This window comes from Procambarus clarkii, chromosome 90 (assembly GCF_040958095.1).
Source record: "Procambarus clarkii isolate CNS0578487 chromosome 90, FALCON_Pclarkii_2.0, whole genome shotgun sequence".
In the NCBI taxonomy this organism is placed as follows: Eukaryota; Metazoa; Arthropoda; class Malacostraca; order Decapoda; family Cambaridae; genus Procambarus; species Procambarus clarkii.
In genome coordinates, this window is record NC_091239.1 from 13,025,647 (window position 1) to 13,042,123 (window position 16,477).

The 16,477-nt window shown below is 28.6% G+C and overlaps 1 long non-coding RNA gene across 1 annotated transcript in view; it reads left to right on the plus strand.

The window, feature by feature from the left end:
• The window catches only part of LOC138359263 (uncharacterized), a 9,766-nt gene extending 2,975 nt beyond the window's left edge, over positions 1-6,791 (plus strand). The window contains exons 4-5 of the long non-coding RNA XR_011225884.1: positions 1,836-1,937; positions 2,476-6,791. This is a non-coding gene — a long non-coding RNA (uncharacterized lncRNA). The remainder of the gene's footprint in view (positions 1-1,835; positions 1,938-2,475) is intronic.
• The last annotated feature ends 9,686 nt before the right edge of the window (positions 6,792-16,477 follow it).

Below are 16,477 nucleotides of genomic sequence, written 5' to 3' on the forward strand. Positions count from 1 at the left end.
TCCCCCCCCCCCCCTTTTCCCAATCATTTAATGGCGACTTAACAATTGTGTACTGAGGTAACCACACCACTTAAGGTATGAAAAGGGGGTTGGGAGTTTAAAATGCGTGGGCTAGTCCTCTTGTATTGACGTAGACATTGAGCTGTAGGTTGTTTCACGTAGAGCTGCTACTAACTACAGTTATTTACTTACAATAAGCAATTCAATAAGTTTAGTGTTAATGATAGTGCATGAAATAAGCGTGACTTAAACATTCATTTTACGACCTATTATTTAAGAAAAAAGTTGATACATGGAGGGAATGTAAATGTTGGGGTCACTTGAGTAGATGAGTGGAAATGTGAGGCTTGTGGCTGTAATTATTCAATAATATCTAGGTGGGTGGGGAAGGCATATTGATGTGTTTTTAATTGTGTAATGAGGGATAGCGCGTGTTGTAATAGTATAGGCAGAAGTGAAAGGAACATGTCGGGTTTGTTCGTCATTGGGAAATGTAAGTTTGTTTAACTTGAGTTTCCGGTATTGTTGGACGGGCGTTGGTTGTCGTGTGTATCAAAAAGTATATTGGTGTTGAGTTGATGTTGTTAATGGAGAATTGTGTACTAGGGAGAGATGTGTGTGGGTGGAACAGTGTCGGTTAATGTGTGTTGATATAGGTAGTAATAGTGGTAGTTATTGAGGAGTTCATGTTGGGTAGCCAGGACTGAGACGAAATGAGACGGTGAGGGGGATGGTAATGTTGCGCGATGACTAAACGGCAAGAATAGAAAATTTAGGGGTTAGCACTGGAACTGTGTGTACAGTATAAGAAAAATGGTGAATAATGTATATTTTGTATAATTTATTGTTTGGGGGGGGGGGGGGGGGGGTTGTGATGGTTGCGGTTTGATTGTAAGTTATAGAAAAGTAGCACTCGTCGGAGGTGGAACATGTGTTGGTATGTATTGTTTTCCCTCATGTGTACCAACTTATTTTAACACCAACAATTTCGATGTTAAATGTTAGAGGTTGAAATATAGAATGATAGAGAATGGTTTGACAATGACAAATGTACTGAATTTCGATTTGTGTTCATAGATGGTTGTAGGGCATAATAGGAAATGTTTGTTCGGATAAGTTGATCGATATTATTGATATCGAGGTGGTGAGCGTTTGGAGAGGTTTAGGCTTGGCGGAACAGAACGATGAAGTATCTATTTGTGGCGACACCGGCAGGGGTGGAGAGGACGAGCGTCGCCACGGTCGAGAGTAATGGAATAGGGCGTGACCTTGAGGCGAGTCTGTCAATTTCAATGTCTTAAAATCCCCCCCCCCCACCCCCCCCTCTAACAATTGTTAGGTAGTACATAACACTTAAATGACCACGCGCGTGTTGTAAATATAAATGGTGATGTAGGCATGTTGTTTAGTTTGAGCATTATAGGTGATGAGATCCAGAATGAGTAGACGGAACAGTTATTATTTATATTCTGGTTGAAAAGTGTTGAAGGCTTGGAGAGTGTGTATATGTGAATGGTAGACGGTATTGCTCTGGACATGCATAGATGGTGAAATACAGGTGAAGATGCGCTTACACAGTTTGGTGAGAAGAGATGGTTAGCTGGCAATAGGCAGACATCGTGTGAGGTAGGTGGACAGGGATTTTTGTTTCATAACGATGTATGTCCCATTGGATAGTTTCCTTCAGGCGTTCCTGTGCATTATGGTATGTTCCCCCCCCCCCCCCACCTCCCCCCTGTGTAGTTTATAGAAATGTGCGTGTATTTGATATAATAATGGTGATACTGAATTTGTATTCAACATTATTAACATTATCCTATAATGCCGTTTCGCAGGTGAGAGGCTTGAGTACCCGAGACGTGGACAACATGGTGTGTAGGTACTTTAGGGAGAGACCTGCAAGTGTTGAAGGTGGAAGTTGACGTGTTCCATACAAGGTACGAAAGAAAGTAATATGTTGTAAATGTTTATGGTAGTGCAGAGTCGTTGAGCATATAGTTTGATGATATTATGGATTGAAGTATAAATTAATAAATAAAAAATGGGAGGGGGGGGGGCTTGGTTAAAGGCTCGTCGTGACTGTGCTGATAGAGGGCAGTAGATGTGTGATGAAGGAATGGCAAGTGAATAGGTGATGTGGGCCAAATAATGGACAAATTGGGATTCATAAATGAATACTTAGTTGTAGGGAATCATAAAAAAAATAAATGAAATATGGAGTGTATGGAAGAAAGTAGGTATAAAAATGTAACATGGGAAAAGTTTGTGAAATATGAAGTGAAAATTGATATAAATGTAAATCAGATGTGAATGTCGTTATTTTTACACTAAAGGATCAAGAAGGTTAAGGTGTGGAATTTGTCAAATATATATAATCCAAACGTAAATGATGTATTATAATCGATAGGTTCAGGAATGATAGAATAATAACCCAATATATAGCAAGCAACTATATACCCAGAATTTGTTTTATAGATTGTGGAGATCATGGTTTATTGGTAGAGGAGATCGTACCCAGCGGACTTTGACGTACAAGGGAAGCAGAGGCTGATGTGCAAGAAGTGTTGAAGACAAGGATGACGCGACCCACACCGTGAAGAACTGAAAGGAGTTGATTGGCGAAGATATGAAGATACATTAGAGAATTATGTTGCAGAAATAATGTGTACAGTAGTAAAGATGAATGTGAAATGAAATAGTTTAAATCTCATTTATTTGGTGGAAGTGGAGTGTTAGAGATGATAATGTAGTCGTAGTGAGCGAGAAGAATGTAATTGTTTTGGCGTTACGTAGCATGTCGTGAGTGTTCCAATGATAGATGGGCCAAAATGTGTTTGTTGTGAAACCCCCTCAGTGTGTGGCTGGTTGTGACCGTGAGGGTGGGTTGGTGGGCAGCTGCCGGAGTGTGATGGTCCGTAGGTCAGTCCTCTGTTCTTTTACAGCCTTATGCTCATGCTGCTGCCTTTACCAAATTTGCCCGACCCCTTTTCCTTTTAGTATTGTCACCCCCTCCCCCCCCCCCCCTCCAGCTTTTGGTTGGGCCCATAACTGTACTGGTGTTATTTCGTTCGTCCCCGTACTTGTTTCGTCCCCTATCCATTGTTCTAATGGCAGTGTTGTGTTTGTTGGTAAATGGTATACAGTCTGTTGCATTCATCTCCCTAGAAATGTCCGTTTCCCTTACTGATGTTAAGCACGTCCTGGACGCCTTGCCAGAGGGGGTGGTTATATTTTGTATAAATGAACGGTGTCGGGTGATGTTGTGACAAAGACCCCGAGACCGTGTTTTGGAACCGTTCGTCGTCGCTTCGTTTGTGTTGTGAATTTTGGTGAGGGCAGTCGTGTGGACTCTTTGACTCGCACCCTTTGCTGTGTGGATATTTGTGTCTGCTCGTCGTGCGTGTACTTAGAATTGACGTGTTAGGTTTTTGATGACCTCGATAAGTGATAATTTGGCGATCGTTTTTGTTTGGGCACTCCTGTTCCGTTCCGTAGGTGGCAGTCTGGTCTGTGCGTGTTCCTCGCGGCCTCGTGGTTTTTTGAGTGTCTTCAACGCTGCCCTCAGGTGTATCCCTCGCTGTTGCTTCCAGGGCACACGGAAGTGTGTTCGCACTTTTGTTATGTGGTTGTCATGTTGGTGACTCGTTCGTAAGTGTGTTGTTTAATGTTATCCTTTAGATTTCCACAGTTTTGTCCGCCTTGCCTATTTTTGAAAATGTGTGCGCCCCGGCCGTCTGCGGATGTAGGGCAGCGGGCTGTGATGACGTTAATTGAGATGGTTTGCCATGTGGCTCCGTGCACGTATCGTTATTTCTTGAATGTGCATAACGAGGTGTTGTAATCGTGGTCCTTTTTTGAGGCTTGTATGCCGTTGTACTCTGTATTTGGAGACCCGGGTGTCTGTGTACGTTCCCAAATGAGTTCCGCGCTATTGGCCTCAGGAGTTGTTTTGAAGGTGTTTGAGCGTATGTTAAATGTCTGATGTTGTGGTTTGAAGAGCATCACCACGTGTGTCCTCGTGAAAATAGGTTTTGCAAGTGGTGCAGCACGAGTGATGTCCTGGTGAAGTTTGAGGTCTATAATCGTATTTGTTTTGCTGCGAAGAGCTCCGTTGTTTGTCTTTTTCGACGTTGAAAATGCTTATGAGAGGACTTTGAGACAGCATATTGCGTATGAAGTTCGTTGTGTTGGCGTTCGTGGTAATATCCCTGTGTTCGTTGAAAGTTTTGTCTCGTCGTATCTTTCTAGTGCGGCTTGGTGCCACTGTGTGTGGGTGTTTTCTGCAGTTTGAAGATGTGCCCCAAGGTATTGTTGTGAGTACTACTATTTGTGTCCTGAGTAGTTTGTGTGGTTTGCCTCAATGGTGTCCTTTCCTCCCTTCCTTGTGGCATGTTTTCTGGTGTTTATGATAGTGTTTGCTGTGAGGGTGATGAATGGGCTGTCCTTCAACGGGGGCTTCCAAGTTTTGGTTGATGGCGTTTGATGTTTGGCCACGGATCATGGCTTAATACTAAGAGTTTTGGCATGAGTTTGACTGTGAAGCGGGTCGTTGTTCGTCCCTGTTTGTCAGTTTATGGTCATCCCCTTGAGTACAAAGATTGCAGGCAGTTATTATGGTTAAACTTTGACACTCGTTTGTCTTGGTCGCCCCATGTTTTTTAGCTCAGTGTTGGGTGGTGTAAGGCCCTTAACGTACTTAAGGTGTTGTCTCATAGTTGTTAGGGAGGAGATAGGCGCACGCTGGTATATTTGGATTGGTGTGTAAGGTTGATATGGTTTGGGTGCGTAGTCTTGTGGTTGTCGTTGTACTCTCTTTGCCGTGTTGATCGATTGCACCATACTGGGTAGCGCGTCAGCTGTTGTTGATTTCGTTCAAGTCGTAGCCTCGGGTTGTACGGTGACAGTGTCTTTGTCTGTGCATGATTGCCATGTTGCGGGATTTTTACAGCATCGTCAGGGGCCTGTATGGTGGTTTGACTTGTAGTTGGCGTTGCTCCTCAGGACGTTCAAGAGGGTCGTGTCCGTTGGTCTCGCTTACAAGAATGTGTTTTGGTTAATATTTCTGGTATTGTTCGCTCGTTGCCCCCTTGGTCAATTGTGTACATATGTGACCCGCATCACTAAATGTTTGACCCCTCCTACATATATGAAATTGGTGTTCGTTGAGGACTCTTGTTGTCAGTGGGAGTCCGTTCCCATGTTCACGGATGTGTGGTATTTGTTTGTTTTTGCTGAGGGTAGCATGTTTTCAGGGGAACTGTATGGTATTGTGTATGGTGTTCGTGTCGTGGTGTCAATCGTGGTTCGTGGTAGTAGTTTCGTAGTTGCGTCATGGGTCGTATAATGGGGTCCAACCGGTGGTAATGTCGAATGAACATTGGCTGCTTGTTATCTTGAGTCAATATAAGTTTTGCGTTTTTCTTGGTTACCATCCATGTTGGTGTATGTTTAAATGAGGGTGGTGATGGTGGCGGTAAGGACGCTATGCGCACTTGTCCCATGTTTGCGAAAGTTGTTCTTTATTCGGACGTTGACCCCGTTCTTAATGTAGCGCCGCCCTGCTCGTTATTGTTGAAAAATGAATGTTTCTCTGATGGTCGTACAGATCCTTGTTGAATGTCGTGAATTTTCAGTTTTGGAGTTAGAAATGTTTGATGTGTATCGCGTTATGCGTTTTTGTTTTGGTGTTGGCATCGTTGGTAATATTTATCGTTCAGTGTTGAGATTTGATGGTGGTACATATCGTTCCCGGTTTGTTTTTTTGTTGATAATTACTTATATCTTATCAACTAACGATTTCTAAGTAACACTGGAAGAACGCGTTTTGGTTGATCATAACGAATTGAATTTGAGACGTAGCTAACGTTGCGGGCTTTGTACCATATGTTGAGTGCTGTAGGTAGTTGAAATGTGATTTTGAGAGAAATTTAAGTGTTGATGGGTTTTGCGTCGGGCATGTTGTGAAAGTGACATGATTTAGTAATGTATGTAAAAGTTATGACCGAAATACGTGTAAATGAGTATTTAAGGTGGTTGTTGGTAAATAACATTGAGGAAGAGATTGGCATTGTTGTACGTGGACGTTTGAAGGGTGCACGAAGAATAAAGGGATAAAATGAAGAAAAGGAATGAGTTTGCCGTAGTAAATAAGATGTTTGGTATGGTGGAAATGTGAGATGTGCAAAGCCTAAAGAAGCAAGAACGTAAAGATTATCTGTAAGTGTTTGCGTGAGGTTGAGCCCAAGAATGGATATATTGTAGAGTAAGAAATAAGTGTGAATATAAAATAGAACTGTAAATGTACATTGACAGTTTAGTTGTAGAGGTATGTAAATAACGGAGGTGTCAAATAATATATCATGGTTTATGTAAGAAATGTTGTAATTTAGAATCACTAATTGAAATATTGAGTTTGAGTGAAAGTATTGATATAGAAGAGTATTCATAGTGAGAATAATTGTTGTAAATCACTGTATTAACATACATATAGTTGAATGTATTGACCTTCTCTATAATGTGAATATTAAAATTGATTACACCAATACCGGGATAAATTGTATTGGCTGAATAAAAAAAAAATAATAGTATTGAAATTGTAAGATATTGAAAATAGTATTAGATGACATTATTTGCAGTTAAGATTATAGACCAGTATTTTATTAATTATTATGATGTGAATGGTCAAATCATGAACGCCATAGTGAAATGTTCAATCAACAATATTATTAGGTGTCAGAGTTTATATTTCATATAGTTGTGTTTTCCATGAGAGTACATATTGTAATAAATTTTGACAAACCCAATAAGTAGTTTTTATAGTCGTTGAAGTTAATGTACATATCTATACTATACGTTTTTATATTACTTTATTTCTGTTATATTGAATAAAATAAAAAGTGACATATTCCTCAATAATATTAAAAAAGAATCTTCAATATATTATAGAATATTCTTCAATATTGAAGAATATTCTTCATATATTGAAGATATATTCTTCAATATTGAAGAATATTCTTCTATATTGAAGAATATTCTTCAATATTGAAGAATATTCTTCAATATTGAAGAATATTCTTCAATATTGAAGAATATTCTTCAATATTAGAAGAATATTCTTCAATATTGAAGAATATTCTTCAATATAGAAGAATATTCTTCAATATTGAAGAATATTCTTCAATATAGAATAATATTCTTCAATATTGAAGATAATATTCTTCAATATTGAAGATTCAATATTCTTCAATATTGAAGTAATATTCTTCAATATTGAAGAATATATCTTCAATATTGAAGAATATTATTCTTCAATATTGAAGATATATTCTTCTAATATAGAAGAATATTCTTCAATATTGAAGAATATTCTTCAATATAGAAGAATATTCTTCTATATAGAATAATATTCTTCAATATAGAAGAATATTCTTCAATATTAGAAGAATATTCTTCAATATAGAAGAATATTCTTCAATATAAGAAGAATATTCTTCAATATAGAATAATATTCTTCAATATAGAAGAATATTCTTCAATATAGAAGAATATTCTTCAATATTGAAGAATATTCTTCAATATTGAAGAATATTCTTCAATATGAAGAATATTCTTCAATATTGAAGAATATTCTTCTATATTGAAGATATTCTTCTAATATTGAAGAATATTCTTCTAATATTGAAGAATATTCTTCAATATTGAAGAATATTCTTCAATATTGAAGAATATTCTTCTATATTGAAGAATATTCTTCAATATTGAAGAATATTCTTCTATATTGAAGAATATTCTTCAATATTGAAGAATATTCTTCTATATTGAAGAATAATTCTTCAATATTGAAGAATATTCTTCATATTGAAGAATATTCTTCAATATTGAAGAATATTCTTCAATATAGAAGAATATTCTTCAATATGAAGAATATATCTTCAATATTGAAGAATATTCTTCAATATTGAAGAATATTCTTCTAATATTGAAGAATATTCTTCAATATAGAAGAATATTCTTCAATATTGAAGAATATTCTTCTATATTGAAGAATATTCTTCAATATATGAAGAATATTCTTCAATATTGAAGAATATTCTTCAATATTGAAGAATATTCTTCAATATTGAAGAATATTCTTCAATATTGAAGAATATTCTTCAATATTGAAGATATTCTTCATATTGAAGAATATTCTTCTATATTGAAGAATATTCTTCAATATTGAAGAATATTCTTCAATATTGAAGAATATTCTTCAATATTGAAGAATATTCTTCAATATTGAAGAATATTCTTCAATATTGAAGAATATTCTTCAATATTGAAGAATATTCTTCAATATTGAAGAATATTCTTCTATATTGAAGAATATTCTTCTATATTGAAGAATATTCTTCAATATTGAAGAATATTCTTCTATATTGAAGAATATTCTTCAATATTGAAGAATATTCTTCATATATTGAAGAATATTCTTCAATATTGAAGAATATTCTTCAATATTGAAGAATATTCTTCAATATTAGAAGAATATTCTTCAATATTAGAAGAATATTCTTCAATATTGAAGAATATTCTTCAATATTGAAGAATATTCTTCAATATTGAAGAATATTCTTCTATATTGAAGAATATTCTTCTATATTGAAGAATATTCTTCTATATTGAAGAATATTCTTCTAATATTGAAGAATATTCTTCAATATTGAAGAATATTCTTCAATATTAGAAGAATATTCTTCAATATTGAAGAATATTCTTCAATATTGAAGAATATTCTTCAATATTGAAGAATATTCTTCAATATAGAAGAATATTCTTCAATATTGAAGAATATTCTTCAATATTGAAGAATATTCTTCAATATTGAAGAATATTCTTCTATATTGAAGAATATTCTTCTATATTGAAGAATATTCTTCATATATTGAAGAATATTCTTCAATATTGAAGAATATTCTTCAATATTGAAGAATATTCTTCAATATAGAAGAATATTCTTCAATATTAGAAGAATATTCTTCAATATAGAAGAATATTCTTCAATATTGAAGAATATTCTTCATATATTGAAGAATATTCTTCAATATTGAAGAATATTCTTCTATATTGAAGAATATTCTTCTATATTGAAGAATATTCTTCAATATTGAAGAATATTCTTCTATATTGAAGAATATTCTTCAATATTGAAGAATATTCTTCAATATTGAAGAATATTCTTCAATATAGAAGAATATTCTTCAATATAGAAGAATATTCTTCAATATAGAAGAATATTCTTCAATATTGAAGAATATTCTTCATATATGAAGAATATTCTTCAATATTAGAAGAATATTCTTCAATATTGAAGAATATTCTTCAATATATGAAGAATATTCTTCATATATGAAGAATATTCTTCAATATATGAAGAATATTCTTCAATATTGAAGAATATTCTTCAATATAGAAGAATATTCTTCAATATTAGAAGAATATTCTTCAATATAGAAGAATATTCTTCATATATGAAGAATATTCTTCAATATTGAAGAATATTCTTCAATATTGAAGAATATTCTTCAATATATGAAGAATATTCTTCAATATAGAAGAATATTCTTCAATATAGAAGAATATTCTTCAATATAGAAGAATATTCTTCAATATAGAAGAATATTCTTCAATATTAGAAGAATATTCTTCAATATATGAAGAATATTCTTCAATATATGAAGAATATTCTTCATATATGAAGAATATTCTTCAATATAGAAGAATATTCTTCAATATATGAAGAATATTCTTCAATATTAGAAGAATATTCTTCAATATAGAAGAATATTCTTCAATATAGAAGAATATTCTTCAATATTAGAAGAATATTCTTCAATATATGAAGAATATTCTTCAATATAGAAGAATATTCTTCAATATAGAAGAATATTCTTCTAATATTAGAAGAATATTCTTCAATATAGAAGAATATTCTTCAATATAGAAGAATATTCTTCAATATAGAAGAATATTCTTCAATATAGAAGAATATTCTTCAATATAGAATAATATTCTTCATATATGAAGAATATTCTTCTAATATTGAAGAATATTCTTCATATATGAAGAATATTCTTCAATATTGAAGAATATTCTTCTAATATAGAAGAATATTCTTCTAATATTGAAGAATATTCTTCAATATTGAAGAATATTCTTCTAATATTGAAGAATATTCTTCTATATAGAAGAATATTCTTCAATATATGAAGAATATTCTTCATATATGAAGAATATTATTCTAATATAGAAGAATATTCTTCAATATAGAATAATATTCTTCAATATAGAAGAATATTCTTCAATATAGAAGAATATTCTTCAATATAGAAGAATATTCTTCAATATAGAAGAATATTCTTCAATATTAGAAGAATATTCTTCATATATTGAAGAATATTCTTCAATATTGAAGAATATTCTTCAATATAGAAGAATATTCTTCAATATTGAAGAATATTCTTCAATATTGAAGAATATTCTTCTATATTGAAGAATATTCTTCAATATTGAAGAATATTCTTCAATATTGAAGAATATTATTCATATATAGAAGAATATTCTTCATATATGAAGAATATTCTTCAATATTGAAGAATATTCTTCAATATTAGAAGAATATTCTTCAATATAGAATAATATTCTTCAATATTAGAAGAATATTCTTCAATATTGAAGAATATTCTTCAATATAGAAGAATATTCTTCAATATAGAAGAATATTCTTCAATATTAGAATAATATTCTTCAATATAGAAGAATATTCTTCTATATAGAAGAATATTCTTCAATATATGAAGAATATTCTTCATATATGAAGAATATTCTTCAATATTAGAAGAATATTCTTCAATATTAGAAGAATATTCTTCAATATAGAAGAATATTCTTCAATATATGAAGAATATTCTTCAATATTGAAGAATATTCTTCAATATTGAAGAATATTCTTCAATATTGAAGAATATTCTTCAATATTGAAGAATATTCTTCAATATTGAAGAATATTCTTCAATATTGAAGAATATTCTTCAATATTGAAGAATATTCTTCAATATATGAAGAATATTCTTCAATATTGAAGAATATTCTTCAATATTGAAGAATATTCTTCAATATTGAAGAATATTCTTCAATATTGAAGAATATTCTTCAATATTGAAGAATATTCTTCAATATTGAAGAATATTCTTCAATATTGAAGAATATTCTTCAATATTAGAAGAATATTCTTCAATATAGAAGAATATTCTTCAATATTGAAGAATATTCTTCAATATAGAAGAATATTCTTCAATATTGAAGAATATTCTTCAATATTGAAGAATATTCTTCAATATTGAAGAATATTCTTCAATATTGAAGAATATTCTTCAATATTGAAGAATATTCTTCAATATATGAAGAATATTCTTCATATATGAAGAATATTCTTCAATATAGAAGAATATTCTTCAATATAGAAGAATATTCTTCAATATAGAAGAATATTCTTCAATATTGAAGAATATTCTTCAATATTGAAGAATATTCTTCATATATGAAGAATATTCTTCAATATATGAAGAATATTCTTCAATATTGAAGAATATTCTTCAATATTGAAGAATATTCTTCAATATAGAAGAATATTCTTCAATATAGAAGAATATTCTTCAATATAGAAGAATATTCTTCTATATTGAAGAATATTCTTCTAATATTAGAAGAATATTCTTCTATATTGAAGAATATTCTTCTATATAGAATAATATTCTTCTATATTAGAAGAATATTCTTCATATATGAAGAATATTCTTCTAATATAGAAGAATATTCTTCAATATAGAAGAATATTCTTCATATATGAAGAATATTCTTCAATATAGAAGAATATTCTTCAATATAGAAGAATATTCTTCTAATATAGAAGAATATTCTTCAATATAGAAGAATATTCTTCAATATAGAAGAATATTCTTCAATATAGAAGAATATTCTTCAATATAGAAGAATATTCTTCAATATAGAAGAATATTCTTCAATATAGAAGAATATTCTTCAATATAGAAGAATATTCTTCAATATAGAAGAATATTCTTCAATATAGAAGAATATTCTTCAATATAGAAGAATATTCTTCTATATAGAAGAATATTCTTCAATATAGAAGAATATTCTTCAATATAGAAGAATATTCTTCAATATATGAAGAATATTCTTCAATATTGAAGAATATTCTTCAATATTAGAAGAATATTCTTCAATATAGAAGAATATTCTTCAATATAGAAGAATATTCTTCAATATAGAAGAATATTCTTCATATATTGAAGAATATTCTTCAATATTGAAGAATATTCTTCAATATTGAAGAATATTCTTCAATATAGAAGAATATTCTTCAATATAGAAGAATATTCTTCAATATTGAAGAATATTCTTCAATATAAGAAGAATATTCTTCAATATAGAAGAATATTCTTCAATATAGAAGAATATTCTTCAATATAGAAGAATATTCTTCAATATTGAAGAATATTCTTCAATATAGAAGAATATTCTTCAATATAGAAGAATATTCTTCAATATTAGAAGAATATTCTTCAATATTGAAGAATATTCTTCAATATTGAAGAATATTCTTCAATATATGAAGAATATTCTTCAATATTGAAGAATATTCTTCAATATTGAAGAATATTCTTCAATATTGAAGAATATTCTTCTATATTGAAGAATATTCTTCATATATTGAAGAATATTCTTCAATATAGAAGAATATTCTTCAATATAGAAGAATATTCTTCAATATAGAAGAATATTCTTCAATATAGAAGAATATTCTTCAATATAGAAGAATATTCTTCAATATAGAAGAATATTCTTCAATATAGAAGAATATTCTTCAATATAGAAGAATATTCTTCAATATAGAAGAATATTCTTCAATATAGAAGAATATTCTTCAATATAGAAGAATATTCTTCAATATAGAAGAATATTCTTCAATATTAGAAGAATATTCTTCAATATATGAAGAATATTCTTCAATATTGAAGAATATTCTTCAATATTGAAGAATATTCTTCATATATTGAAGAATATTCTTCAATATTGAAGAATATTCTTCAATATTAGAAGAATATTCTTCATATATGAAGAATATTCTTCATATATGAAGAATATTCTTCAATATAGAAGAATATTCTTCAATATAGAAGAATATTCTTCAATATAGAAGAATATTCTTCAATATAGAAGAATATTCTTCAATATAGAAGAATATTCTTCAATATTGAAGAATATTCTTCAATATTGAAGAATATTCTTCAATATTGAAGAATATTCTTCAATATTGAAGAATATTCTTCAATATTGAAGAATATTCTTCAATATTGAAGAATATTCTTCAATATTGAAGAATATTCTTCAATATTAGAAGAATATTCTTCAATATTGAAGAATATTCTTCATATATGAAGAATATTCTTCAATATATGAAGAATATTCTTCAATATTGAAGAATATTCTTCAATATTGAAGAATATTCTTCAATATTAGAAGAATATTCTTCAATATAGAAGAATATTCTTCAATATTGAAGAATATTCTTCAATATTGAAGAATATTCTTCAATATAGAAGAATATTCTTCAATATAGAAGAATATTCTTCAATATTGAAGAATATTCTTCAATATTGAAGAATATTCTTCAATATTGAAGAATATTCTTCAATATTGAAGAATATTCTTCAATATTGAAGAATATTCTTCAATATTGAAGAATATTCTTCAATATTGAAGAATATTCTTCAATATTGAAGAATATTCTTCAATATTGAAGAATATTCTTCAATATTGAAGAATATTCTTCAATATTGAAGAATATTCTTCAATATTGAAGAATATTCTTCAATATTGAAGAATATTCTTCAATATTGAAGAATATTCTTCAATATTGAAGAATATTCTTCAATATTGAAGAATATTCTTCAATATTGAAGAATATTCTTCAATATAGAAGAATATTCTTCAATATTGAAGAATATTCTTCAATATTGAAGAATATTCTTCAATATTAGAAGAATATTCTTCAATATTGAAGAATATTCTTCAATATTGAAGAATATTCTTCATATATTGAAGAATATTCTTCAATATAGAAGAATATTCTTCAATATTGAAGAATATTCTTCAATATTAGAAGAATATTCTTCAATATTGAAGAATATTCTTCAATATAGAAGAATATTCTTCAATATTGAAGAATATTCTTCAATATTGAAGAATATTCTTCAATATTGAAGAATATTCTTCAATATTGAAGAATATTCTTCAATATTGAAGAATATTCTTCAATATTGAAGAATATTCTTCAATATGAAGAATATTCTTCAATATTGAAGAATATTCTTCAATATTGAAGAATATTCTTCAATATATGAAGAATATTCTTCAATATATGAAGAATATTCTTCAATATTGAAGAATATTCTTCAATATTGAAGAATATTCTTCAATATTGAAGAATATTCTTCAATATTGAAGAATATTCTTCAATATAGAAGAATATTCTTCAATATTAGAAGAATATTCTTCAATATTAGAAGAATATTCTTCAATATTGAAGAATATTCTTCAATATTGAAGAATATTCTTCAATATTGAAGAATATTCTTCAATATTGAAGAATATTCTTCAATATTGAAGAATATTCTTCAATATTGAAGAATATTCTTCAATATTGAAGAATATTCTTCAATATTGAAGAATATTCTTCAATATTGAAGAATATTCTTCAATATTGAAGAATATTCTTCAATATAGAAGAATATTCTTCTATATTGAAGAATATTCTTCAATATTGAAGAATATTCTTCATATATGAAGAATATTCTTCATATATTGAAGAATATTCTTCAATATTGAAGAATATTCTTCAATATTAGAAGAATATTCTTCAATATTGAAGAATATTCTTCAATATTAGAAGAATATTCTTCAATATTGAAGAATATTCTTCAATATTGAAGAATATTCTTCAATATTGAAGAATATTCTTCAATATTGAAGAATATTCTTCTATATTGAAGAATATTCTTCAATATTGAAGAATATTCTTCTATATTGAAGAATATTCTTCTATATTGAAGAATATTCTTCTAATATTGAAGAATATTCTTCTATATTGAAGAATATTCTTCTATATTGAAGAATATTCTTCTATATTGAAGAATATTCTTCTATATTGAAGAATATTCTTCAATATTGAAGAATATTCTTCAATATTGAAGAATATTCTTCAATATTGAAGAATATTCTTCAATATTGAAGAATATTCTTCAATATTGAAGAATATTCTTCAATATTGAAGAATATTCTTCTATATTGAAGAATATTCTTCTAATATTGAAGAATATTCTTCTATATTGAAGAATATTCTTCTATATTGAAGAATATTCTTCATATATGAAGAATATTCTTCAATATATGAAGAATATTCTTCAATATAGAAGAATATTCTTCAATATTAGAAGAATATTCTTCAATATTAGAATAATATTCTTCAATATAGAAGAATATTCTTCAATATATGAAGAATATTCTTCAATATTAGAAGAATATTCTTCAATATTGAAGAATATTCTTCAATATTGAAGAATATTCTTCAATATTGAAGAATATTCTTCAATATTGAAGAATATTCTTCAATATTGAAGAATATTCTTCAATATTGAAGAATATTCTTCAATATTGAAGAATATTCTTCTATATTGAAGAATATTCTTCAATATTGAAGAATATTCTTCAATATTGAAGAATATTCTTCTATATTGAAGAATATTCTTCATATATTGAAGAATATTCTTCTATATTGAAGAATATTCTTCTATATTGAAGAATATTCTTCATATATTGAAGAATATTCTTCTATATTGAAGAATATTCTTCTAATATTGAAGAATATTCTTCATATATTGAAGAATATTCTTCTAATATTGAAGAATATTCTTCAATATATGAAGAATATTCTTCAATATTAGAAGAATATTCTTCTAATATTAGAAGAATATTCTTCTAATATTGAAGAATATTCTTCTATATTGAAGAATATTCTTCAATATTGAAGAATATTCTTCAATATAGAAGAATATTCTTCAATATAGAAGAATATTCTTCAATATAGAAGAATATTCTTCAATATGAAGAATATTCTTCAATATAGAAGAATATTCTTCAATATAGAATAATATTCTTCAATATAGAAGAATATTCTTCTAATATAGAAGAATATTCTTCAATATAGAAGAATATTCTTCAATATTAGAAGAATATTCTTCAATATAGAAGAATATTCTTCAATATTAGAAGAATATTCTTCAATATAGAAGAATATTCTTCATATATTGAAGAATATTCTTCATATATTGAAGAATATTCTTCAATATTAGAAGAA